Here is a 26,869-nt window from a genome sequence, read left to right as displayed (position 1 = left end):
CTCTGAGGAACACGTCCACGTTGTCCAGGCGTCCTGTCAGACAGTGTAGATGTGTCCCAGCCTGTGAAAGGACTGGGTGGCTCAGACACTGGGTGGCATTCATAGTGGTAAAACATTTGGTGAACAGCTATGTACCGCGGGTGGATGTCTTTTTATTATGGCTTCATTCAGCATACGGCTCCTGATGTAGGTGTCGGCCTCTGGTGTCGGCTCAAACTTTTGGTACAGAGCTGTTCAACAAATGTTTTCTGAGTCTCCCAGTCCTTTCACAGGCTGGGACACGTCTGCACTGTCTGACAGAGGAAACAGGACACCTGGGGAATGTGGACGTGTTTCTCAGAGGTCAACGCTGCTTTAATTGATCTCCTCAGCATGTCCAGTGAGGTCAGTAGAGGGTCACTGTTACTGCTGGAGAGATTAGAGGTGCTGATGTACGACCCAACCAGAGAGTAGCACGGATGTGAACGATGACAGGAGAACAGCTCTCCACACAGAAGTCTAGAACCCTGGAGAACCTACTTTCAACCAGGATCCAGAAGATCAGCTCTTTACACAGAAGTCTAGAACCCTTGAGAACCTTCCTTCAACCAGGAACCAGAAGGACAGCTCTCCACACATAGGTCTCGAACTCTGGAAAACATCCCACCATCCTGGGTAACACTCCAGCAGAACATGAAGCACACTTGCTAGCACAACGTACTAGCAAAAGAATGACCTCAGGTTTTAAAGTAATTTGACCTGGACCTTGATCTAAATGTGCTAGGCTTTTCTCATACATTCCGTTACATTACTACATACTGCATTTGTTGTACTGAAATAAATATTTTCAACAATATAGCCTACATTTGTGTATGTGTTTTTGTGCGTGGCTGTAAGCCAGCGTTAGTATAGTATAGCATTTGTCCAGTTATCACTCCCTCCCTCCATCACTCTGGACAATGTTGGCCTGCAGTTCTCTGTTGGCACCACAAGAGGCAGTAGTCCCAGCACCCCAAAATCAAGAAGGACACCAAAACCACCGCCGATCTCCACTGCACAAGTAGAGTAGTGGTGAGAGCATTGGACTCCCACCCAGGAGACCGGGGTTCCCGGTGGGGATGACTTTATGTTGGGGATGCCGCCCATGTTGAGGATGATGCATTACATCTTAAATGGTGTTGAGAGACTCGCGTTGAGGAATCTGATTAGCGAGAGAACATTTACGCTGAGTTATTAACTATGGCAAATTTTAAACTTTAAAACATGTAAATAAAACATGTAAATAATGTAATGAAATGTAATGCTTCATCCCCAACATGGGCGGCAGCAGTGAGTAGGCTAAACAAAGCGGAGAGCGCCGAATCGCCAGTAGAAGAAGACAGTCGATGCGCTGTGGACATTAGACATTTAAGTGTACAAATTTGCCTTTTATTTGAAAGGTGGGGGATTACAAACTGTAGCGACCTCGGAGAAAAGGCTTTCATCTTTCCAACGATGTGTTTACTTTGGTGAGTAACAAAACGGTTTTGTCTGTAGACTCAGAAGAGCGGGCCGAGGAAGCGCATTCATAGGTAAATTGCATTGAGAGTAACAGGGCGTTATCTGTAGGATATCGCCCTGGACCAGGTCTACGACAACTCGTGCTCAAACACCACAACGCCTTTTATCAAACTTAAATAGCCCTGCCAGTGCTAACCATCTCTGGGCTACTGTATTTAACATAATAACATCGCATTCATAAGCCATCGTTCTGACACCATAAGGGGAAGCTTGTCAACGACATGCGACAACAGTTCCTTATCTCTTACATAGCAGCAAATTCACACACATTGCCAACATGATCAATCTGAAATGCATACGGTTGCGTGTCCACCGACAAGCTGTATTTTAGGGCGCTATAGGGACGAGAAAATAACTTACCTGATATAAAATGGGCACCGCAAACGCGGGCATTTCTGATTATGTCCTCAGTCCAGTCCGTAGGCTATGCTTAGCCACAGGCGACTCCATTTCTGAAAAGGCCGGTTTCCTCTTGAAACGAATAAAGTTTGTCACTAGAGCGCCGATTTGTAGCCTCACACTTTTAACAAATGCTGGGTTTTGAAGCCTCGGCGCTACCAGTAAATAACTTATTTAGACGCGTTCTGTCCGAGTGAAATTATTTTTCTGAGGTAGTCTTCTTCTGTGGTGGTGGCGGTGCTTTGAAGCTGGGATCGCAGGGATGAATGGACGCATCCTGGCCACCAAGCCCCTGTATGTGGCCCTGGCCCGGCCCAAGAAACAGCCACGGGTGTATCCAACCAACAGATACAGGCAGCGAATGTCCGTCAGGCGTGCCACGCCCAGCATGGAGATCAAACTGCCAGCACAGCCCTCTGGATCCTCCATGGCTGCCATCCCTCACGCGTCCAGCCAGTGTGTCTCCGCCCAGACCGTGGGCCCTCGTCCAACCTCTGCTCCTACAGCTCCTGCGCGTCCTGCTGTCCACCCGCTGGGCATTCGGGAGCGTGCGAGAGAATGGAGGTCTCGGACGACCTCCATTCTGGCTGCCACTCCACCACAGCAGCGGAAGCAGATGCTGGGTGAGTGTAGTGGTCTGGTTGACTGTTCACTGTTAATTGTCTGGTTCACTGCCAATTGCCTGACCCACACTTAAAGCCCTTGTAAAGACTGTGCCCCCAGTTAGTTTAAATTAACCGTCCAATTTTCCCCTCAAGAACACAACATGGAGCCTTGGTCCAGCCCACACGGGACCATGTCGGGTTACCAAAAGGTAAGTAACCCCCCTAAAGGTTTATATTTCATATACCATGTAAGCATGGTCAGTCAACTTTATCTGGTTTTGTACAGTCCTGGACCTACACCCACTCTCTATTGAGACCAGACAACTCTTTAATGTCAGGCCACTATAAAGGTTCTCAGGATCTTGTCATTTCTCAATATCCATACTCTATTTCTATAGCTGAGCTTAAGAGGGAGAACCTCAAGCTCAGGATTTACTTACATACCATGAGCAATGAGCAAAGAAATTATTGGATTAGCTTCAATGACTTTCTTTTCATTAAAACAGAAAACTCCACCTCAGATGATCTCCTCAACAATTGAGGATGAGGTCAACTACCTAGCGCTGCAGCTGGAGACCAAGCTGAGCCCCCCTCGCCCAAGGGAGAGTGGGAAGATGGGATTTTGGCCTTGTGTTGCCCCTGCGCCAACTCCACCAACTGGCCTGGCACTGGAGGCAGAGGGCAGGCCTCTGAGGAAGGACAGAGAGACAGGGCACTCCTGCTCCTACATCCGTGCTCCTGTGAGTGCCCTTAAGCCTGCTCCCCCTGTGATGGCCTCTCCAACACTCGAGGAGGAGGTCAACGACTTGGCACTTCAGCTGGAGGCCAAGCTGAGCCCCCCTCGCCTCAGGGAGAGTGGGAAGACAGGTTTTTGGCCTTGTGTTGCCCCTACATCCACTGCAACAATTGGCCTGGCAATAGAGGCAGAGGGCAGTCCTCTGAGGAAGGACAGACAGACAGGGCACTCCTGCTCCTACATCCGTGCTCCTGTGAGTGCCCTTAAGCCTGCTCCACCTGTGATGGCCTCTCCAACACTCGAGGAGGAGGTCAACAACTTGGCACTTCAGATGGAGGCCAAGCTTGTGTTGAGCCGCCCTCTTGTCAGGGAGCAGGCTAGGGCTAACCCTCTGGCTAGGGAGCAGGCTGGGGCTAACCCTCCTCCTGCCAGTGGACCTGCCAGCACAACGCCTCACACCGTTGGTGCCACTAAACCCACTCCACCTCTGAAGGCCTCCCCAACAATCGAGGAGGAGGTCAACGACCTAGCGCTGCAGCTGGAGGCCAAGCTGAGCCTCTCTCACCTCAGGGAGAGTGTCGCCCCAGCTGCCTCAACTCCACCGATGGGCCTGGCGCTGAAGGAGGAAGACAAGCCTCTGAGGACGGAGAGACAGACACGACACTCCTGCTCCTCCACCCGTGCTCTGAAAGGCTCTGGACGAAGTACTCGTAGACAGGAATGGGGTGAGGTCAAAACAGCCTGGACAGCTATTTGTTTTTTGATGCTTTCCATTTTGCAGGTTAAACAATATTAATTTTGTGATTTCAGATCTGACGGACATTAACGTCCAGCTGAACCCTGCATCAGTGAGCTCGAGCTTCACTATTCAGCTGGGTGTTGACTTTCAGACGAGAAAAAGCTGGTAAAGTCTATCTATCTATCTATCTATCTATCTATCTATCTATCTATCTATCTATCTATCTATCTATCTATCTGTCTGTCTGTCTGTCTGTCTGTCTGTCTGTCTGTCTGTCTATCTGTCTGTCTGTCTGTCTGTCTGTCTGTCTGTCTGTCGTTCTATCGATCTATCAATTTATCTATCTTATATAATGTTCTGGGCTGAATTAAACTGTCAGCGAGGATAATGCACTGAAAATCTTACTATTGTCTGTTTTGACAGATTTGACAGATCCAGTTTCGGATGTTCGCCTGCCTGTGCGGACAGTGCACACACACACACACACACACACACACACACACACACACACACACACACACACACACACACACACACACAGAACAACTGCACCCCCCCCCCCCCCACAGACACACACACACAGAACAAAAACATACACGTGCACACACACACACACACACATACAAACATTTGTATTCTCATGTTAGCTTTGACACCTAGACATTTCTAACATAGCACATTTAGATCAAGGTCCAAGTCAAATTACTTTAAAACCTGAGGTCATTATTTTGCTAGTACACTGCGCTACCAAGTGTGCTTCATGTTCTGCTGGAATGTTACCCGAGTTGGTGGAATGTTTTCCAGAGCTCCAGACTTCTGTGTGGAGAGCTGTCCTTCTGGTTCCTGGTTGATAGAAGGTTCTCAAGGGTTCTAGACTTCTGTGTGAAGGGCTCTTCTTCTGGTTCCTGTTTGAAGGTAGGTTCTCCAGGGTTCTAGACTACTGTGTGGAGAGCTGTTCTCCTGGTATCGTTCACGTCCGTCCTACTCTCTGGTTGGGTCGTACATCAGCACCACTAATCTCTCCAGCAGTAACATTGACCCTCCACTGTCCACTGGGCATGTAGAAGAGTCCACTGAAAGCAGTGTTGACCTCTGAGGAACACGTCCACGTTGTCCAGGCGTCCTGTCAGACAGTGTAGATGTGTCCCAGCCTGTGAAAGGACTGGGTGGCTCAGACACTAGGTGGCATTCATAGTGGTAAAACATTTGGTGAACAGCTATGTACCGCGGGTGGATGTCTTTTTATTATGGCTTCATTCAGCATACGGCTCCTGATGTAGGTGTCGGCCTCTGGTGTCGGCTCAAACTTTTGGTACAGAGCTGTTCAACAAATGTTTTCTGAGTCTCCCAGTCCTTTCACAGGCTGGGACACGTCTGCACTGTCTGACAGAGGAAACAGGACACCTGGGGAATGTGGACGTGTTTCTCAGAGGTCAACGCTGCTTTAATTGATCTCCTCAGCATGTCCAGTGAGGTCAGTAGAGGGTCACTGTTACTGCTGGAGAGATTAGAGGTGCTGATGTACGACCCAACCAGAGAGTAGCACGGATGTGAACGATGACAGGAGAACAGCTCTCCACACAGAAGTCTAGAACCCTGGAGAACCTACTTTCAACCAGGATCCAGAAGATCAGCTCTTTACACAGAAGTCTAGAACCCTTGAGAACCTTCCTTCAACCAGGAACCAGAAGGACAGCTCTCCACACATAGGTCTCGAACTCTGGAAAACATCCCACCATCCTGGGTAACACTCCAGCAGAACATGAAGCACACTTGCTAGCACAACGTACTAGCAAAAGAATGACCTCAGGTTTTAAAGTAATTTGACCTGGACCTTGATCTAAATGTGCTAGGCTTTTCTCATACATTCCGTTACATTACTACATACTGCATTTGTTGTACTGAAATAAATATTTTCAACAATATAGCCTACATTTGTGTATGTGTTTTTGTGCGTGGCTGTAAGCCAGCGTTAGTATAGTATAGCATTTGTCCAGTTATCACTCCCTCCCTCCATCACTCTGGACAATGTTGGCCTGCAGTTCTCTGTTGGCACCACAAGAGGCAGTAGTCCCAGCACCCCAAAATCAAGAAGGACACCAAAACCACCGCCGATCTCCACTGCACAAGTAGAGTAGTGGTGAGAGCATTGGACTCCCACCCAGGAGACCGGGGTTCCCGGTGGGGATGACTTTATGTTGGGGATGCCGCCCATGTTGAGGATGATGCATTACATCTTAAATGGTGTTGAGAGACTCGCGTTGAGGAATCTGATTAGCGAGAGAACATTTACGCTGAGTTATTAACTATGGCAAATTTTAAACTTTAAAACATGTAAATAAAACATGTAAATAATGTAATGAAATGTAATGCTTCATCCCCAACATGGGCGGCAGCAGTGAGTAGGCTAAACAAAGCGGAGAGCGCCGAATCGCCAGTAGAAGAAGACAGTCGATGCGCTGTGGACATTAGACATTTAAGTGTACAAATTTGCCTTTTATTTGAAAGGTGGGGGATTACAAACTGTAGCGACCTCGGAGAAAAGGCTTTCATCTTTCCAACGATGTGTTTACTTTGGTGAGTAACAAAACGGTTTTGTCTGTAGACTCAGAAGAGCGGGCCGAGGAAGCGCATTCATAGGTAAATTGCATTGAGAGTAACAGGGCGTTATCTGTAGGATATCGCCCTGGACCAGGTCTACGACAACTCGTGCTCAAACACCACAACGCCTTTTATCAAACTTAAATAGCCCTGCCAGTGCTAACCATCTCTGGGCTACTGTATTTAACATAATAACATCGCATTCATAAGCCATCGTTCTGACACCATAAGGGGAAGCTTGTCAACGACATGCGACAACAGTTCCTTATCTCTTACATAGCAGCAAATTCACACACATTGCCAACATGATCAATCTGAAATGCATACGGTTGCGTGTCCACCGACAAGCTGTATTTTAGGGCGCTATAGGGACGAGAAAATAACTTACCTGATATAAAATGGGCACCGCAAACGCGGGCATTTCTGATTATGTCCTCAGTCCAGTCCGTAGGCTATGCTTAGCCACAGGCGACTCCATTTCTGAAAAGGCCGGTTTCCTCTTGAAACGAATAAAGTTTGTCACTAGAGCGCCGATTTGTAGCCTCACACTTTTAACAAATGCTGGGTTTTGAAGCCTCGGCGCTACCAGTAAATAACTTATTTAGACGCGTTCTGTCCGAGTGAAATTATTTTTCTGAGGTAGTCTTCTTCTGTGGTGGTGGCGGTGCTTTGAAGCTGGGATCGCAGGGATGAATGGACGCATCCTGGCCACCAAGCCCCTGTATGTGGCCCTGGCCCGGCCCAAGAAACAGCCACGGGTGTATCCAACCAACAGATACAGGCAGCGAATGTCCGTCAGGCGTGCCACGCCCAGCATGGAGATCAAACTGCCAGCACAGCCCTCTGGATCCTCCATGGCTGCCATCCCTCACGCGTCCAGCCAGTGTGTCTCCGCCCAGACCGTGGGCCCTCGTCCAACCTCTGCTCCTACAGCTCCTGCGCGTCCTGCTGTCCACCCGCTGGGCATTCGGGAGCGTGCGAGAGAATGGAGGTCTCGGACGACCTCCATTCTGGCTGCCACTCCACCACAGCAGCGGAAGCAGATGCTGGGTGAGTGCAGGGGTCTGGTTGACTGTTCACTGTTAATTGTCTGGTTCACTGCCAATTGCCTGACCCACACTTAAAGCCCTTGTAAAGACTGTGCCCCCAGTTAGTTTAAATTAACCGTCCAATTTTCCCCTCAAGAACACAACATGGAGCCTTGGTCCAGCCCACACGGGACCATGTCGGGTTACCAAAAGGTAAGTAACCCCCCTAAAGGTTTATATTTCATATACCATGTAAGCATGGTCAGTCAACTTTATCTGGTTTTGTACAGTCCTGGACCTACACCCACTCTCTATTGAGACCAGACAACTCTTTAATGTCAGGCCACTATAAAGGTTCTCAGGATCTTGTCATTTCTCAATATCCATACTCTATTTCTATAGCTGAGCTTAAGAGGGAGAACCTCAAGCTCAGGATTTACTTACATACCATGAGCAATGAGCAAAGAAATTATTGGATTAGCTTCAATGACTTTCTTTTCATTAAAACAGAAAACTCCACCTCAGATGATCTCCTCAACAATTGAGGATGAGGTCAACTACCTAGCGCTGCAGCTGGAGACCAAGCTGAGCCCCCCTCGCCCAAGGGAGAGTGGGAAGATGGGATTTTGGCCTTGTGTTGCCCCTGCGCCAACTCCACCAACTGGCCTGGCACTGGAGGCAGAGGGCAGGCCTCTGAGGAAGGACAGAGAGACAGGGCACTCCTGCTCCTACATCCGTGCTCCTGTGAGTGCCCTTAAGCCTGCTCCCCCTGTGATGGCCTCTCCAACACTCGAGGAGGAGGTCAACGACTTGGCACTTCAGCTGGAGGCCAAGCTGAGCCCCCCTCGCCTCAGGGAGAGTGGGAAGACAGGTTTTTGGCCTTGTGTTGCCCCTACATCCACTGCAACAATTGGCCTGGCAATAGAGGCAGAGGGCAGTCCTCTGAGGAAGGACAGACAGACAGGGCACTCCTGCTCCTACATCCGTGCTCCTGTGAGTGCCCTTAAGCCTGCTCCACCTGTGATGGCCTCTCCAACACTCGAGGAGGAGGTCAACAACTTGGCACTTCAGATGGAGGCCAAGCTTGTGTTGAGCCGCCCTCTTGTCAGGGAGCAGGCTAGGGCTAACCCTCTGGCTAGGGAGCAGGCTGGGGCTAACCCTCCTCCTGCCAGTGGACCTGCCAGCACATCGCCTCACACCGTTGGTGCCACTAAACCCACTCCACCTCTGATGGCCTCCCCAACAATCGAGGAGGAGGTCAACGACCTAGCGCTGCAGCTGGAGGCCAAGCTGAGCCTCTCTCACCTCAGGGAGAGTGTCGCCCCAGCTGCCTCAACTCCACCGATGGGCCTGGCGCTGAAGGAGGAGGACAAGCCTCTGAGGACGGAGAGACAGACAAGACACTCCTGCTCCTCCACCCGTGCTCTGAAAGGCTCTGGACGAAGTACTCGTAGACAGGAATGGGGTGAGGTCAAAACAGCCTGGACAGCTATTTGTTTTTTGATGCTTTCCATTTTGCAGGTTAAACAATATTAATTTTGTGATTTCAGATCTGACGGACATTAACGTCCAGCTGAACCCTGCATCAGTGAGCTCGAGCTTCACTATTCAGCTGGGTGTTGACTTTCAGACGAGAAAAAGCTGGTAAAGTCTATCTATCTATCTATCTATCTATCTATCTATCTATCTATCTATCTATCTATCTATCTATCTATCTATCTATCTATCTATCTGTCTGTCTGTCTGTCTGTCTGTCTGTCTGTCTGTCTGTCTATCTGTCTGTCTGTCTGTCTGTCTGTCTGTCGTTCTATCGATCTATCAATTTATCTATCTTATATAATGTTCTGGGCTGAATTAAACTGTCAGCGAGGATAATGCACTGAAAATCTTACTATTGTCTGTTTTGACAGATTTGACAGATCCAGTTTCGGATGTTCGCCTGCCTGTGCGGACAGTGCACACACACACACACACACACACACACACACACACACACACACACACACACACACACAGAACAACTGCACCCCCCCCCCCCCCACAGACACACACACACAGAACAAAAACATACACGTGCACACACACACACACATACAAACATTTGTATTCTCATGTTAGCTTTGACACCTAGACATTTCTAACATAGCACATTTAGATCAAGGTCCAAGTCAAATTACTTTAAAACCTGAGGTCATTATTTTGCTAGTACACTGCGCTACCAAGTGTGCTTCATGTTCTGCTGGAATGTTACCCGAGTTGGTGGAATGTTTTCCAGAGCTCCAGACTTCTGTGTGGAGAGCTGTCCTTCTGGTTCCTGGTTGATAGAAGGTTCTCAAGGGTTCTAGACTTCTGTGTGAAGGGCTCTTCTTCTGGTTCCTGTTTGAAGGTAGGTTCTCCAGGGTTCTAGACTACTGTGTGGAGAGCTGTTCTCCTGGTATCGTTCACGTCCGTCCTACTCTCTGGTTGGGTCGTACATCAGCACCACTAATCTCTCCAGCAGTAACATTGACCCTCCACTGTCCACTGGGCATGTAGAAGAGTCCACTGAAAGCAGTGTTGACCTCTGAGGAACACGTCCACGTTGTCCAGGCGTCCTGTCAGACAGTGTAGATGTGTCCCAGCCTGTGAAAGGACTGGGTGGCTCAGACACTGGGTGGCATTCATAGTGGTAAAACATTTGGTGAACAGCTATGTACCGCGGGTGGATGTCTTTTTATTATGGCTTCATTCAGCATACGGCTCCTGATGTAGGTGTCGGCCTCTGGTGTCGGCTCAAACTTTTGGTACAGAGCTGTTCAACAAATGTTTTCTGAGTCTCCCAGTCCTTTCACAGGCTGGGACACGTCTGCACTGTCTGACAGAGGAAACAGGACACCTGGGGAATGTGGACGTGTTTCTCAGAGGTCAACGCTGCTTTAATTGATCTCCTCAGCATGTCCAGTGAGGTCAGTAGAGGGTCACTGTTACTGCTGGAGAGATTAGAGGTGCTGATGTACGACCCAACCAGAGAGTAGCACGGATGTGAACGATGACAGGAGAACAGCTCTCCACACAGAAGTCTAGAACCCTGGAGAACCTACTTTCAACCAGGATCCAGAAGATCAGCTCTTTACACAGAAGTCTAGAACCCTTGAGAACCTTCCTTCAACCAGGAACCAGAAGGACAGCTCTCCACACATAGGTCTCGAACTCTGGAAAACATCCCACCATCCTGGGTAACACTCCAGCAGAACATGAAGCACACTTGCTAGCACAACGTACTAGCAAAAGAATGACCTCAGGTTTTAAAGTAATTTGACCTGGACCTTGATCTAAATGTGCTAGGCTTTTCTCATACATTCCGTTACATTACTACATACTGCATTTGTTGTACTGAAATAAATATTTTCAACAATATAGCCTACATTTGTGTATGTGTTTTTGTGCGTGGCTGTAAGCCAGCGTTAGTATAGTATAGCATTTGTCCAGTTATCACTCCCTCCCTCCATCACTCTGGACAATGTTGGCCTGCAGTTCTCTGTTGGCACCACAAGAGGCAGTAGTCCCAGCACCCCAAAATCAAGAAGGACACCAAAACCACCGCCGATCTCCACTGCACAAGTAGAGTAGTGGTGAGAGCATTGGACTCCCACCCAGGAGACCGGGGTTCCCGGTGGGGATGACTTTATGTTGGGGATGCCGCCCATGTTGAGGATGATGCATTACATCTTAAATGGTGTTGAGAGACTCGCGTTGAGGAATCTGATTAGCGAGAGAACATTTACGCTGAGTTATTAACTATGGCAAATTTTAAACTTTAAAACATGTAAATAAAACATGTAAATAATGTAATGAAATGTAATGCTTCATCCCCAACATGGGCGGCAGCAGTGAGTAGGCTAAACAAAGCGGAGAGCGCCGAATCGCCAGTAGAAGAAGACAGTCGATGCGCTGTGGACATTAGACATTTAAGTGTACAAATTTGCCTTTTATTTGAAAGGTGGGGGATTACAAACTGTAGCGACCTCGGAGAAAAGGCTTTCATCTTTCCAACGATGTGTTTACTTTGGTGAGTAACAAAACGGTTTTGTCTGTAGACTCAGAAGAGCGGGCCGAGGAAGCGCATTCATAGGTAAATTGCATTGAGAGTAACAGGGCGTTATCTGTAGGATATCGCCCTGGACCAGGTCTACGACAACTCGTGCTCAAACACCACAACGCCTTTTATCAAACTTAAATAGCCCTGCCAGTGCTAACCATCTCTGGGCTACTGTATTTAACATAATAACATCGCATTCATAAGCCATCGTTCTGACACCATAAGGGGAAGCTTGTCAACGACATGCGACAACAGTTCCTTATCTCTTACATAGCAGCAAATTCACACACATTGCCAACATGATCAATCTGAAATGCATACGGTTGCGTGTCCACCGACAAGCTGTATTTTAGGGCGCTATAGGGACGAGAAAATAACTTACCTGATATAAAATGGGCACCGCAAACGCGGGCATTTCTGATTATGTCCTCAGTCCAGTCCGTAGGCTATGCTTAGCCACAGGCGACTCCATTTCTGAAAAGGCCGGTTTCCTCTTGAAACGAATAAAGTTTGTCACTAGAGCGCCGATTTGTAGCCTCACACTTTTAACAAATGCTGGGTTTTGAAGCCTCGGCGCTACCAGTAAATAACTTATTTAGACGCGTTCTGTCCGAGTGAAATTATTTTTCTGAGGTAGTCTTCTTCTGTGGTGGTGGCGGTGCTTTGAAGCTTCAACCCAGCATTTGTTAAAATAGACCCTTTTGCTTAGGTAAATGAAGTTTCATGTTTATCTGACACTTGTAGGCTAAATATGAGCGCCTCTCCTAACTAGGCCGACACCGATTTATTTTGACGGAAAAGTGAATGGTAGAAGTGTTTTAGAGGAAATGTTTTCGGTGGTGTGCGCGTGTGTGTGTGAGAGAGAGAGTTTGTTAGCAGGATTACATTAAAACGACTGGACCAATTTTCACAAAACTCGGTGGAAGGGTGTAGCATGGTCCAACCTAGAAACCATTCAAATTTGGAGCAGATCCGAAACATGGGTCGGGTCCACGGGCCGCCCAAACACGGCCGGCCGTTCATCTCCATTCATTATTTGAACCGGGATTATCGGGAAACATTCATGATGTGTTAGCTAGTTAGTCTGTACTTGCTAGCTAGCCAAGTCAGCTGGCTACAGCTTGCTAGCTACCTTGCTAGCTAAAAATGATGTCTTGCTTCAAAGTTAGCTAGCACTATAGGACTAGCTGACAAGCAATGATCTACATACCATATTCGGGGATCATCAATCTATAAAACGTTCACAGTATTAAGATATCCCTACAGCGACCATGCTTAACAATACACCTTTGCCAAATATAAAAATAATGTAGCTACTGTTTATCATCAAATTTGATGATTTAGTTGTTTGTTGGACGCCGCCTAGGAAAACCTCCAATACCAAACTTCCCGCCCCATTTTTAGTTTCTGGCTGACCGACGGCAAGCTCAGCCAATGAAAACGGTTCAATATACCAGCGTGCCCGTTTGAAAGACACAAGAACATCGCTCAAGTAGCCAATCGGGTGCAACAATCATGACTTATTTCCTGAAGACGCTCATACTGAAATGCATTTCATATGCACAAACATTTAAAAAAACAAAAATTGTAGTTAGTCTTCGTAAACATTTTAGTTAGTTTGGCCCCATCGAATCGTTAGGTTTAATCTTCTCATTCATGGAAGTTCTACTATCGAAATGTCTCCTCTTCTTTTATTAGGCCTACAACCATGGATGTTTAGGGGTTGTAGGCCACAGGAGGGCAACAGAGGGCCCTGAATAACACAATCACAAACTAGGCCTATCAGAAGGAGAAAAACACTTTATTAACAAATGATTTACTACTGCAGATTAAAGATGATCATAATTGCACACAAACATTTCATGAAAACACCACAACAGAATTATCTAAGCCTCAGAGGGAGTCTGGGGGTATAACAGGAAGGTGCAGATAGTCAGTGTGGAAACTAAACTACTGCTGGTTTCTAGTGATGTGACGTTCGCGAACGATCCGATTCTTTTGAACGGCTCTTTAAAACGAACGATGGGAACCGATTCGCAGTGGTGGGAGTTATTTTTGTGTGTTGGCTGTAAGCCGACACACCAAGAAGAGGGAATCCTATTTGTCACTCCTTCCCTCCCTCCCTGTTGTCGTTGTTGACCTGCAGTTCTATGTTGCTACCACAAGAGGCAGTGGTCCCAGAACATCAAAACAAAAAGACTCCACAGATTTCCCAGGTCAGAGGTGGCCGAGTGGATAGTGTGCTGTTTGTATTATACCTCCATGTGCGCTGCCTATCACCGCAAAGGTTGTGAGTTCAATCCTTGGTGTGGACATACCAAGGTACCATGACATATTTTGTCACTGGATGTTATAGAAGTTATGTAACGAGCGCATGGTCATATTTGTTAATTATAGACCCTTTTACAGCCTAGTCAGCACAAGTATGCGCGCGCATTCTTGAAACAGTAGCAGAGGCAGAGGAAGACAGACATCTCCATTATTAAGCGTACGGACTGGACTGATGACATCATCAAAAATGCCCGCATTTGCGGTGCCCATTTTATATCAGGTAAGTTATTTTGACTACCTGGTTTCACTGGAATGTCTGGTTGAAATGTAGCCCTTCTCAGTCCCGTTGTCTCATGCCAGACACACAGTCCTTTGGTGGTCCATTCACTTTGCCGTCAAAATAAATCGGTGTCGGCCTAGTTAGGAGAGGCGCTCATATTTACAAGTGTCAGATAAACATGAAACTTCACTTCTAAGCAAAAGGGTCTATTTTAACAAATGCTGTGTTGAAGCTTCAAAGCACCGCCACCACCACAGAAGAAGACTACCTCGGAAAAATAATTTCACTCGGACAGAACGCGTCTAAATAAGTTATTTATTGGTAGCGCCGAGGCTTCAAAACCCAGCATTTGTTAAAATAGACCTGTTTCCTTAGGTAACAGGCCATCACCATTGAAGACACAGTGGTGACCCCGACTCGGACTGCGAGGAATCTGGGTGTGACCCTGGATGACCAACTGTCATTTTCCTCACATGTCACATCCGTCACACACTCCTGCAGATTCATGCTCTACAACATCAGGAGGATTCGCCCTTTCCTCACTGATGAAACGGCGCAGGTACTCATCCAGGCCCTAGTCATCTCCCGCCTGGACTACTGCAACTCCCTCCTCGCTGGGGCACCGGCGTCAGCCATTAAACCTCTGGAACTTGTCCAGAAAGCTGCTGCTCGCCTGGTGTTCAACCACCCCCAAATTCTCCCACACAACTTCCCTCCTCCGTTCCCTACACTGGCTCCCTGTAGCGGCTCGCATCCAGTTTAAAACTCTGGCGCTAACCTACAGGGCAATGAAAGGAACAGCCCCCTCCTACCTCCAGGCCATGGTCAAACCCTACATCCCCTCCCGACCGCTACGCTCTGCTACCTCAGGGCGACTGGTTGCCCCGTCACTCCGAGGCTCCTGCGGTCGATCGACACGGTCACGGCTCTTCTCTGTCCTGGCCCCGCAGTGGTGGAATGAGCTGCCCACTGATGTCAGGACAGCAGAGTCGCTGCCCATCTTTCGTCGCAGGCTCAAAACTCATCTCTTCAAGAAGTACTACAACAATCCTCCCACCTAAGCACTTATTGTATTATATTATATTGCACTGTACTTAAGATTGCGATTCTTGCACTTTGCCTTCAGCACTAGATTATGCTCTTAGTCACTTGTTTTAGAAAGAAGATGCACTTGTGAGTTCTGGCAAGTAGTAGTACATTGGCTCTTCCTACGTTAAATGCAATTATTGTTAGTCGCTTTGGAAAAAAGTGTCTGCTTAATGACTGTAATGTAATGTAATGTGTCTACTGTAGAGCGCCTCTGGTGTCACTGGTCAGAGCATTGGACTCCCACCTGGGAGACCGGGGTTCAAGACCCGGTGGGGATGACTTTATGTTATCATCAGTGTAACTGCTTTAGCCACTGACCGCTACCATTAATGTTATGGAAGCTTCTGCTAGTTGTTGTGAGCTCATGAGCTAACTATCCCGCTCTTATTGTGCTGGATTAGCATTGGAAGCATTGGAACTGATGTGTCCAGGCGACAAGACCTATCTTAATGTATCAGACATTATTTCATGTCATTTCAATTCACAGCTATTTCAGTGGCATGGCTAGCTTCCATCCTACCAGTCCTGAACAGAAACAAGCCAGCCACGCACATAAACCAGGCAGGACCTGGTTTGGGTAATTTGGGGAATATGTAGTGTATACTGTATAGTACACTAGATGTAGCAGGCACAATCTGGATGTAGCATGCTGCATCTGGCGTAGCCTACTTAAAAGAACCAGAAGCACCCAACAGAGGGAGGAGCTGGTTACTGGGTTCAACAGAGGGAGGAGCTGGTTACTGGGTTCAATAGAGAATTGCGCTGCCACCACCTTTTATTAACCGGTGGGGTCCGGCGTCAGAACACACACACACCACACAGGCGTTAGAAAAAGGACATGGCTTTATTAATCATTTCATTTCAAATGCACACATCAGCATCTGGATGCTCCCCAAACCCCCTATAGCTGCCCCATCCCCAGGCGCTCCAGGCTTAAATTATAACACTGCACTCTCACTGCAAAATAATATAAACTGCACTGCTAAATAATATAACTGCACTCTCACTGCAAAATAATATAAACTGCACTGCAAAATAATATAACTGCACTCTCACTGCAAACGAAACATGCGCGTGTAAAACCAAAACTCCAAAACAACCGGCCTGCCACACCGTCTGAGATCAGGACACATCACTTTCCCTCTCCGAAAGCTTAGCTTCAGTTAATATAGGATTCATTCATTAACAATGGTTATGGTTAGCCATAGTTTGTGACAGGCTGTTGACATGCGACAGCCCTGAAAATGATGTTGAAGGGCATTCCAAACGAGCGTTATTTTGACACTCTACTCCCCATGCCCATTTTACACTATTGCCACCCAGTGGATATAATCGGAATTACACACTCTATTCAAGGAGGGGAATCGGGACAAAATGAGTTTGTTCCGAGTTTTTATTACAGTGATTTGATCACGATTCAAAGACCAACCGTGCGGTTACAGTGCCAGCATCGTATATATAAGGAATACATTGATTATTTTGTATGTGGTTTTAAATGTTTAACTATGATTGGTGCATTTCATATATTCTGTAGGCTTAGTTGCCTTTGTCGTATCTTTTTGTCTTGACTTGGAAAGAATCTTCTGGAGAAAAATGCAGTTTAAACCAAATTTATTGAGCACGCCATTCGGTCAAATTTCAGCGGTACTGATTTACAGTAGGTAGTATCCGGGTTGATATACTTGGCCTCAGGCCAATGAACACACGATAAACAATTTTGCATACGAGGGAGGTACATTTTAACACAGATCTGGTAAGCTTGTCTTTGTGATAGGTCAATTGGTGTCGCTGGGTTCTGCCCCCTCCGGACATGGGGGCAGTCTTGGGGCTTTTCCGGTCCTGCTTTGATCACCTGTAGGCTTCCTGACTTCTTCTTCAGAGGTGCCATCTCTATTGTTCCTCAGGGGCAAAGGAATGTTGACTCAGGAAAGGACATCTGTTTGTCATCTACATGTTAAACTAATTAAGTTAACCAAGTTCCTACTGAATTGGAGTTTATTCATTATTCTTAATAAAATGATTACTACATGAGAGTAATACAGATGTATTGATGTAATACCGTATAAAAATACACTACATATCCCCCCTTCGAGGCGTCTTAACGCCTCGACACAAAACAACATTAAACATAACAAACAATTCCCAAAACACATACAAATAACCAAATCATCACACAACAACAAAGCAAATCGGGGGCCAGAGGTTACTAGCACTTAGCCCCTCCGAAGGAGAACAGCCCTCAGCGCTGTCTCATCTCCACGTCTCACGCTGGAGCCATCTTCAGACATCAAACCCCCAGGTGTCGCAATCCTCTCTGACACCCAGAGAACAATGTCCGCAGCAAGATGGTAAGCTCACCCCGTCCGAAACAGGGAGAACACTCCAGGAATGTCCAAGAATGACCCTCAAGTCATCCGTGACTCCACACAGTTCATAGCTTCATGCTGGTGAGGGGCAACCACGCCTTGGTAGCCCACTAAATGCACTCCAGGATAGTCTGAAAACATCAACACAGAACTACACAAAACACAGAACATCCTATAGACATAGACTAAACCTAAATTACTACAAAACAGAACAATCTAACCAAGGAGACGTGTACACACACCTGAATCAAAAACACAGGTGAAATGTAGACGACCCCCTGCTGCCTGATTAAACAAGAAACCTTAAACAGAAATGACCTATAATGCTAAACATCAAGTAACCTCATGTTCCAACACATATCAAAAAGGTAAAAAGGATTAAACAAGAAAACAATACAAACAACAGATGACCGTCAGCCCCCAGGATGGCATAAATCAGGCATTGCTAGGGCCCGGCCCCCAGGGTCCACGGTACCTGTAAAACAACACTTAACACAAACCGAGGTTAATGACAGAGGGGGAGGCCTAAAGCCAACTCCTCAATAGAATGCATAAACGAACAGCTTATGGCCATTCATTGACTATTGAAACACAAACTCCTAAATCAAAGTGAGAAACATAACCTTTTTGAATTGACTAAACAGCTTTGTAAACCAATTATCTAAACTGATGTTATATGAAACCATAACTGAATACTCCTACTATTATGAAATTCCTGTAATAAACTGAACTTAGCATCAAATCATTGATAATCATTCAACACACATGACTTTTTGTTTTTGTTTTTCTGAACAAAAAGATGGTTCATACTCTGGAGTCCATATTCAACTAGTTTGCTTCTATAATAATCTTCTGGAGACAAGTGTTTCTCCAGAATGTCACAGATGTAATAAAAAATATTCCTCATCACTTCAACTTCAATAATGAACTCAGGCTCAGAGGTGACAACGTCGGTTATCACCGCTATCATTCTCCTAAAAATTGATTCTAAAAATGTAAGAAATACTTATTGTATTGTAAATTGCTGATGACATCTAGCCAATGACATGTTTAACTCCCTATTCACCCCCCCTTTTTTTTTTTTTTTTTTCATTTTTATTTTTGAATACTTCAGAATTAATAATCTCCCCCTGTCTGAGGCTGTTGGAAAACAGGGAACGGGAGTGAAGATTACATCATTGGATTGGTGTCGTTGTTGTTCTGCAAAACAACAGCTTGTTTCTACTCCTCTTCTATCCATTTCCCATTCAAGAGCTGACTTTGAGTGAGTTTCCTCTTCAGCTCAGCATCTTGTTCCTTCAGGGTCCGTTCCTTCTTCCTGTAATGCTCCACTAGATGAGCAATATGATCAATGTAGATGTTCTTTACCATAGACCCAAGACCAACCACTTCCCCCAATTTACTCCTCACGGACTGAGGCAAGCCTTCTTGGAGCTTCAGTCGCAGCATAGCGCGTTCCAACTTGTGCTCCTCAGGGTCGTTTCCCATGAGCTCTCTCCACTGTTGGTAAACTCGTGCCGCATATGCTCTGGGATTCTCTGTGTCACCTAAGGCGTTGAAAATGATATCGTCTGGGTGTACATTGGTAGGGAACATCTCCTTCAGGGTTCTCCACAAACGCCCTCTATTGGCAGCGAAAAGTTCAGCATCATAAATCGCTGTATGAGCACATCTTCCTATTCCAGCCTTTTCCAGAATTTCTTCCATTGGCGGTACTCCTAGTACTGATGACAAGATCCTCTTAATGTCACCCATGGCGAGTGAGATGCCTTGTGATAGCTGATCAATCTTTGTCGTCCAGGGATAAGCGCCATCTTGGAGAATTGGCAGTTTATCTAAGATTGCAGACATGTCACTAGCCTGCCAGGGCTTGTAGTTCATATGAGCACCACTAACCACCACTGGAAACATCTTCCCGTCACCTTTAGTCTTCCTCCTGTTCTTCTTTTTTGATTTACTTTTCTCCTCAGGTTTACTCGGTCTTGGACGAAGGTCATGTTTTTCCAACTCCTTTTGCATCTGACGTGTTTGTGTTTGCATTTCTGACTGAACTACAGCAAGATCCTTCAATGCATCTTCCAAATGAGTCACATCCTCACCCTTTTTAGCTGCATACAGTTCAGATTCAAGTTCAGTCTTTGATGCATTAATGGAATCCAACTCCTTTTCCATATCTCTCAGCTCCTTATTCACCTGTTCCTTGGCCTTCGCACCATCATCTGAGTCAGACTCCTCGCTCTCTTCTTCACTACTGCTACTAGAGTCTGTTTCTAGGCCCTTTCTCCCTCTCCTCTCAGCGCGTGCCATAATCTGTCTAACGCGCTCACTATATCCTCCAATATCCGCTCCTTCCTCTTCAGAAGAGCCACTATCACTTTTATGTCTGCCCTTTTTGCTTTTCTTCTTCTTCTTCTTTTCAACTGGTGTCGGATGCTTATCTAATTTCTTGGTTTTGCGCTTCACATCAAGATGAGTTACAACGGTCGTCCTGGCATTTCCCTTCTGCATAATATCATTATTATCATCTCTGATTACATATCTTCCCTCAGAATTTAGCACGGATAGCTGTGGATAAGCCTTAGTAGCTTCCGTCTGAGCTTCATAAGGAGGCGGGGTCAAGACTGGGGCCGTATGGGAGAACGGCGCATCAATGTCACTCAGCAGTATGTCCGTCTTGTCATTGGCCTCCTCCATTTCAGTTCGAGCTGCGGTAGCTGCCGCCTCCACAGCTGCTTTCTGTCTCCGCCCTGCTTTACCGAACAGTGTCAAGACTGCGAGTTCGGTATCTCTTTTTTCTTTTCGAGCCTTACCTCGTCTTCCCGTCTTCTGGTGAGCTTTGTGTGCCTCAACCAGAACGCGCATGTTTTGAATGAGTCCTTCATCAAAGCTTCCTGTAGACGGCCAAGGCTGTGGCACATCAGACCATCGCCGTGCCCAGCTTTTAGATATATCATCGATGCCCTTCAGTATTGGATAATCGCGTTTGAGTTGGTCCACCGGTGTGAGCATGGACACATTAACGTCTATGTCGAATGACATGTTGGAGTCCACGAAGATTGATAGACCGATAAAGACTCGAGACTATTATAAGCCTCTTAAGAATCTAACACTATAAAATGAAGCTTTATCAATTATGTAATTAATAAAGAAATGAACACTCAATCACTCACGGACATAGGACACTTCTTGCTCTGACTAAAACTGCCTATCCAGATATACTCCTACTCAATCTCAACCCTAGTCTTCAGCACAGGGAGCGATCGGTCCCATTTAAGCACTTTTAATTTTTGCAAATTAAAAACCACAAAGCCCGGTTTGACGCAAGCTTAGGGTATTGTGCACCAGAGGACAATCCCCTCATTAATCGCTGTATGCCAGAAAATAATGAATTAAAATAAAAAAGATTTTGACGTAGACATCGAAATGTCCACACCACTTTGCCTGTCAGCAAGTTGAGTCCTACTGTCCGTTCACACACAGTCCTTTCACTCCATACACACAATATGCAAAGCGTAATATATGTATGTACGTCTATATCGCTCTACTAAAGCAACGCTTAAACTGGTGTTTATTCTATCAAAAACCAAAACACCTTTAAACCAGATATCCAACAGACCACCAATCACTCAAAAACCAAAGCTCAACACCAAACCATCTACATCCATTTAACAATTAAACACCCTCAAAACCACTTATATCCAGTATCAAGTAGAATTATTATATATATATATTTATAATAACAAAAAGTTGAATAACTATAAATAATTAATCAAGTAATCAATAAAATATTGAAGAATTAATCAATTTATGAACTAACCATGTATCCTTATTATCAAATCAAGTAACCAAACCAATCAATCACCTTATCATAAAACACCAAGCCCTAAATGCAGGTCAACCACTCAAAACAATTAAATCAGGTGATCAGTCTAGTTCAATTAATGAGCATTAATCAGCAATTCAGGCTTACTTTTCAAGCAGGTGATGGATGGGTGGATGGATGGATGGCTGGTTTGGACAAAAGCTTTTCCGGATATCACTGTAAACAGATTGACTCAAAGGGGAAAACCCAATTAATTACCAAGCACTGATAATTAAAAATGAATGTGTTATTAACAATCCTTTATTCTAAAGTCAAACTGTCATAAAACACACGAATAATCAAACAAATATAGAAAGCGGTCATATCTAACAAAGGCCACACGATGGCAGCATTGAACCACCTAATACACTTGAATCCATACAATCAAAACCAACTTGAACTGCAACCTAATAAACGCCACTAGATGGAGGCATAGGACAACAGAGGTGAGAAGGATGAAAGATTTCTAAATATCCCTAAAATCTAGCTAACGCTACACCATTTCTCAATTTATGAAGATTGAAGAAAGGTTTCATTAATACTAGTGGATTGCTGCTAGGGTTTAAGTGCTGAGTAACCGATTTCTCGATCAGTGTCCACCTGGCCCGGGTTCAACATCCCTCATTGATTTATAAATTAACTTTATTCTATCTAATCCAGTCGTCCCATACACCGCACGACCCACTGGATGAATTATCGTTCCCTAATTTCTAAAGATAGGAAAGAGAAAGAAGTAAGAGAGAAAGAAAGATAGAACAAGAAAGAGATAGAGAAAATGGTCACTGCCCGCCTCACCTGAGACTGAAAAAAAAACCTATTGTCTAGTGACCGCGTATCACTGACCCCCCTCCCCCCACAGCCAGCTGTGGTTTAATGAGGGCTAGGAATTTTTACAACTCAAGAGTACGGGGAGCAGCCTCACCCACAAAAGACAATTAAACAAGAAATATCAGCACAATATTATTTACATTAACTCAACTTTCAAACCTTACAATGTATAAAACCAACAAACACACAATCTCAACTTTTAAACTTTAAAGCACAAAACCCACAACGCACGCTCTCCTTTCACTCTCTCGTTCACACCTCAACTTTCACACCTCACACAGCCCGTCTCCTCACACAAAGGCTGCTAGCAGGCACACACACACACAGGCCTACAATATCCAGTCCCACGTGGAGGAGAGAACAAAGACGCAGGCACACACACAATACAGGCCTTACAGTATCAATCACCCACGTGGAGGAGACAACAAGGAAACTTCCTTCCCTCAACCTTTCATTCAGAAAGTAAAATTAAACCAATCTCAAATATCTACAATAGAAAATAAACATTTTACACAAGACAAATAGCAGACTGCTAAAAACGTACTTTAAAACGAGACAATACAGGACTCCGGTTTAGCCTGCTTTTACATACTGGTACCTCACACATTTAACAAAAATATGCAATCCTATGCATTTAATTTAACCGGTTTTTTTTAGAGACACGGAACCCCACTCTGGAGCTCCCGTCTTTCTCTAACCTCTGCGCACTCGTATGCGTCTTTCTAAGACAATGCCCATACCGAGTCAGCACAACAATGCGTACACAATTTAATCTATTTCTCCTTATTTATTGGAAGTTCTTTATGGCGTAAGCATAAAATGATTTGCAAGACGGTTTACCTCGATCAAGACTCGCGAGGTCGTTCCCTCTTGTCCTCCTTGGCCGTTAGGTTCACGTGAGGTAATTGAAGTCGCTATCTTTCGAGGATCTTGAAAATCGAGCTTAGAATCGCCATCCCAATCACCATCGCCAATATGTCGTATCTTTTTGTCTTGACTTGGAAAGAATCTTCTGGAGAAAAATGCAGTTTAAACCAAATTTATTGAGCACGCCATTCGGTCAAATTTCAGCGGTACTGATTTACAGTAGGTAGTATCCGGGTTGATATACTTGGCCTCAGGCCAATGAACACACGATAAACAATTTTGCATACGAGGGAGGTACATTTTAACACAGATCTGGTAAGCTTGTCTTTGTGATAGGTCAATTGGTGTCGCTGGGTTCTGCCCCCTCCGGACATGGGGGCAGTCTTGGGGCTTTTCCGGTCCTGCTTTGATCACCTGTAGGCTTCCTGACTTCTTCTTCAGAGGTGCCATCTCTATTGTTCCTCAGGGGCAAAGGAATGTTGACTCAGGAAAGGACATCTGTTTGTCATCTACATGTTAAACTAATTAAGTTAACCAAGTTCCTACTGAATTGGAGTTTATTCATTATTCTTAATAAAATGATTACTACATGAGAGTAATACAGATGTATTGATGTAATACCGTATAAAAATACACTACACCTTAGTCATATTCATTTTGTTATTTTAATTATTTTTTTTGCACAGGTCATAATAAGAAACGTATTTAACCTAACTATATAATAGTTAATACTTCTTCCTTGACTTGAGTCAGTCATGGCAATTCTAGAATTCAAGTTTGGTCATACTGTAACAGATTGTGTCACAATGATATGACATCATATTGGAACACAATCTATGACAGCCACATTCTAGTTCATAGTTACATTTTTCTCTGTCAGTGGTCAGTGACATTTTGAAGTGGTTGGTGTATGCAATGCAATCCAGTGCTCCTAACTTCTCCATGGCCTCCCTGTACGTTGGGAATCTGCACCCCGATGTGACAGAGGCCATGCTGTGTGATTTATTTAGCCCCATGGGGATGATCCATTCTATCCGGGTCTGTAGAGACAGGATCACCAGGCGCTCCTCAAGGTACGCATATGTCAACTTCCAGCAGCCAGCTGACGCCAAACGCGCTCTTGACACCTTGAGCTATGAAACAGTCATGGGCCGACAGCTCCGGATCACGTGGTCTCGACGCGACCGCACCCTGAGGGACAACGGAATTGGGAACGTCTTCTTGAAGGGTTTGGAGAAGTCCATCGACAGCCAGGCCCTGTATGACACCTTCTCCGCCTTCGGCACCATCCTCTCCTGTAAAGTGGAGAGTGACGAGAACGGCTCCAAGGGCTACGGCTTTGTGCACTTTGAGGCTCCGGAGGACGCTGAGAGGGCCATCAAGAGGATCAATGGCATGCTCCTCAACGGAAAAAAGGTGTTTGTTGGCCCTTTCAAATCCAGAAGAGTACGAGAGGCCGAGCTGGGCGACCAAACCCAACAGTGTACCGGCATCAGTCTCTACATAAAGAACTTGAAGGAAGAGATTGATGAGATGCGACTGAGGAAGGAGTTCTCTCCCTTTGGTACCATCATCAGTGCCAAAGTCGTGATGGAGCGCGGCCGCAGCAAGGGCTTTGGGTTTGTGTGTCTGTCCTCCCCTGAGGAGGCCACCCGGGCCATCGCAGGGATGAACGGACGCATCCTGGCCACCAAGCCCCTGTATGTGGCCCTGGCCCGGCCCAAGAAACAGCCACGGGTGTATCCAACCAACAGATACAGGCAGCGAATGTCCGTCAGGCGTGCCACGCCCAGCATGGAGATCAAACTGCCTGCACAGCCCTCTGGATCCTCCATGGCTGCCATCCCTCACGCGTCCATCCAGTGTGTCTCCGCCCAGACCATGGACCCTCGTCCAACCTCGGCTCCTACAGCTCCTGCGCGTCCTGCTGTCTACCCGCTGGGCATTCGGGAGCGTGCGAGAGAATGGAGGTCTCGGACGACCTCCATTCTGGCTGCCACTCCACCACAGCAGCGGAAGCAGATGCTGGGTGAGTGTAGTGGTCTGGTTGACTGTTCACTGTTAATTGTCTGGTTCACTGCCAATTGCCTGACCCACACTTAAAGCCCTTGTAAAGACTGTGCCCCCAGTTAATTTCAATTAACTGTCCAATTTTCCCCTCAAGAACACAACATGGAGCCTTGGTCCAGCCCACACGGGACCATGTCGGGTTACAAAAAGGTAAGTAACCCCCCTAAAGGTTTACATTTCATATACCATGTAAGCATAGTTAGTCAACTTTATCTGGTTTTGTACAGTCCTGGACCTACACCCACTCTCTATTGAGACCAGACAACTCTTTAATGTCAGGCCACTATAAAGGTTCTCAGGATCTTGTCATTTCTCTATATCCATACTCAATTTCTATAGCTGAGCTTAAGATGGAGAACCTCAAGCTCAGGATTTACTTACATACCATGAGCAATGAGCAAAGAAATTATTGGATTAGCTTCAATGACTTTCTTTTCATTAAAACAGAAAACTCCACCTCAGATGATCTCCTCAACAATTGAGGATGAGGTCAACTACCTAGCGCTGCAGCTGGAGGCCAAGCTGAGCCCCCCTCGCCCAAGGGAGAGTGGGAAGATGGGATTTTGGCCTTGTGTTGCCCCTGCGCCAACTCCACCTACTGGCCTGGCACTGGAGGCAGAGGGCAGGCCTCTGAGGAAGGACAGAGAGACAGGGCACTCCTGCTCCTACATCCGTGCTCCTGTGAGTGCCCTTAAGCCTGCTCCCCCTGTGATGGCCTCTCCAACACTCGAGGAGGAGGTCAACGACTTGGCACTTCAGCTGGAGGCCAAGCTGAGCCCCCCTCGCCTCAGGGAGAGTGGGAAGACAGGTTTTTGGCCTTGTGTTGCCCCTACATCCACTGCAACAATTGGCCTGGCAATAGAGGCAGAGGGCAGTCCTCTGAGGAAGGACAGACAGACAGGGCACTCCTGCTCCTACATCCGTGCTCCTGTGAGTGCCCTTAAACCTGCTCCACCTGTGATGGCCTCTCCAACACTCGAGGAGGAGGTCAACAACTTGGCACTTCAGATGGAGGCCAAGCTTGTGTTGAGCCGCCCTCTTGTCAGGGAGCAGGCTAGGGCTAACCCTCTGGCTAGGGAGCAGGCTGGGGCTAACCCTCCTCCTGCCAGTGGACCTGCCAGCACAACGCCTCACACCGTTGGTGCCTGTAAACCCACTCCACCTCTGATGGCCTCCCCAACAATCGAGGAGGAGGTCAACGACCTAGCACTGCAGCTGGAGGCCAAGCTGAGCCTCTCTCACCTCAGGGAGAGTGTCGCCCCAGCTGCCTCAACTCCACCGATGGGCCTGGCGCTGAAGGAGGAGGACAAGCCTCTGAGGATGGAGGGACAGACACGACACTCCTGCTCCTCCACCCGTGCTCTGAAAGGCTCTGGACGAACAACTCGTAGACAGGAATGGGGTGAGGTCAAAACAGCCTGGACAGCCATTTGTTTTTTTATGCTTTCCATTTTGCAGGTTAAACAATATTAATTTTGTGATTTCAGATCTGACGGACATTAACGTCCAGC

Source organism: Borostomias antarcticus (genome assembly GCF_949987555.1).
Source record: "Borostomias antarcticus genome assembly, chromosome: 28".
Classification (NCBI taxonomy): domain Eukaryota; kingdom Metazoa; phylum Chordata; class Actinopteri; order Stomiiformes; family Stomiidae; genus Borostomias; species Borostomias antarcticus.
The sequence above is the reverse complement of the archived record's forward strand: the minus strand, read 5'-3'. Positions refer to the sequence as shown.